This window comes from Miscanthus floridulus, chromosome 13 (assembly GCF_019320115.1).
Source record: "Miscanthus floridulus cultivar M001 chromosome 13, ASM1932011v1, whole genome shotgun sequence".
NCBI classification, from domain to species: domain Eukaryota; kingdom Viridiplantae; phylum Streptophyta; class Magnoliopsida; order Poales; family Poaceae; genus Miscanthus; species Miscanthus floridulus.
In genome coordinates this window covers 69,515,471-69,517,872 of record NC_089592.1, presented here as the reverse complement: position 1 = coordinate 69,517,872, position 2,402 = coordinate 69,515,471, and positions in this window count along the sequence as shown.

Sequence of the window (2,402 nt, the reverse complement as noted above, 5' to 3'; positions counted from 1 at the left end):
TTCGGACCGCCTCTGACCAAACCATCACCACAGGCAAGCTCGTTGTAAGGTTCTCATGCTCACTCGCTCATGCGTTAGTTCTCTGGCAGATCTAGCTCATCGGAATTGGCATGCTACCACCGCACATAGCCACACGCTGCTGCAGCTCATGCCAGTGCGTCTTTGAGCCCCTAACCGCCATCCATCCTCGCGTGTTTAGCCATAGATGGTAGTCGTCCTCTTACTTCCATCGTAGCGAGTCTGGTTTGCCCAGCGTAACCGACTTATGCCATAGGCCGCCGTGCCGACGTGCGCGGGGTTTCCAGGGACCTCCCGTGGTAAAGGTGAAAATATCCGAGGGTTTGGTTGCAAGATTACTGACCGTAGGAATAGTGCGCATAGTACCACATAATAAATTGATAGATCAAGATCTTTTCTACAAAATAGCCTACGTGCGTGAGGGATCCCGCGTTGGGCCACTTGCTGGGCTGGCTTGTTGCGCTCGCCCGCGTTTCGCGTTCAGCCAAGCCAGGCTGCTAGGCCGAATGCTTGCCACCGGCCCTTTTTGTTTTCTAAAGCATTTTCTAATTTTGTTTTTAAGGTAAACTTGTAAATTCAATATAAAATTGTGTCGTTAACCAAAAATTATGAAACTAATTTTGTTAGGTTCCTAAAATCATGATCTATCTGCTAGTATATTTTGTTCACATAGTTTTATAATATTTTTAGGAGTTATCTAATTAATTTGAGATGCTCAATATTGTAAGATATAAACTTATAGGGATTTTTGTGATAAATTGGTGATAGTGTGGGCTCTGAAACTTTCACAGTAAATTTCTAACATTATTAGGTGCTCACTGTAATTTTTATAGCTCAATAATAATTAGTTTGCTAAGGTAGCTAAATGAGCCATAGATCGAAAATATATATTTAATCAATAAAATATTGAAACACCTTAGGATTTTAAAACTAGAACATTTTCTAGGAAACAATGCCTTATTCGACAACATGGATACGTAGCCTAGCACGTTAGTTATTAGAGCTATCTCGTTAACTTGTGGGGCATAATCGTATTTCTAAGAGTTTTGGTTGCCGTTGATTATTTACGTCTCTACGTTGCATTCACGTATATCATAATAGGAACAATGATGGATTGTGGAGATGATCGGAGTAGTGGAAAGGATGGTGCCTTGATGATCGTGTCACCATGATGGAATACTATTGGTTATATCTTACCTAGGCAAGCCTCGGTGCATAACCCCTATTATTATGCACTTTATTGTATGCTTGTGCATTAAGTTTTAAGGTGAATGAAACCACTTGCATATATTTATATTCTTATCATATGAGTCCTACTAGTATGTCAGGATCATGTAGATTGCTCTGCTATAGGACCTGGTAGAAGTCGAGTGATTACCTATCACTCGCGAGAGATAGGGAAGATATTGTTGTTGTTATTATATTACTATCACATGGAATATATATGAATGATAATTGGAGACCGGGTGGAATGGTACTTTGGATCTGGACTTGGTTAGGCATTCGACCAAGGCTTGGATTGCACTTGTTCCGCCTGTGTTGATTGAGGACCGTCCGTTGCTGTGGATGGTAGTCAGGTCACATACTTATTATCCTGAGCACATACTTGCTTATGGGAGCGTGAAGGCTCGTTATGCTGTTGTCGTGGGTTCTGGCTCTTTTCGGACTGACTGATTAGAGGTGGGGAAATGTGGAGGTCTAAGCACCATGCTGAGACTAGGTCTTAAGTATGGGGGCTTGGAGTCCAAGTTTGGACGAGGACCTAGACCCCTTGACAGGAGTGGAATGGATTGGTCTTGTTTGTGCCTAGGGTACAAATAGGGCATGTGTTTTGGGGTACCCAGTTGGGATATATTGATTCACGAATCGTTATTTCTATGAGACAATATAACTTGGCTATGGTCTAGCATCGTAGTAAGAACTGGAACTTGAAACGTGATAAAATGGTTCTGATTGCTTACCACCTGCTTGAAAGTAGCATAGGTGCTTACGTAGAATGGTTAGTTAATGAACTAATGATGACTGCTAATAAAATTGAATATAAGGACGCACGTTTAGTAATACTTCCGCAGATGCAATAACCTACAAGCCAAATAAGCCTTGCATATCCTTGAAGTATTTTATTTTCCTCCTGTCGGGTAAGTCTTGCTAAGTACAATCGAGTACTCAATGTTTTATCCCCCCTGTTGCAGGTGATAGGATGATACTTAGAGATGACACTTGTGTGTGGAAAACCTTCTAGTGGGCTCAGAGAGGATTCCTTTATGCTATGACCATAGTGTTTATTTATAACCATCATTAAAGTTTTTTATAAGAAAAGATGTAAAATCTACTAGCATCTCTTGTATATAAATGTCCACTACGTTAATGCTCCATCGTGTCAT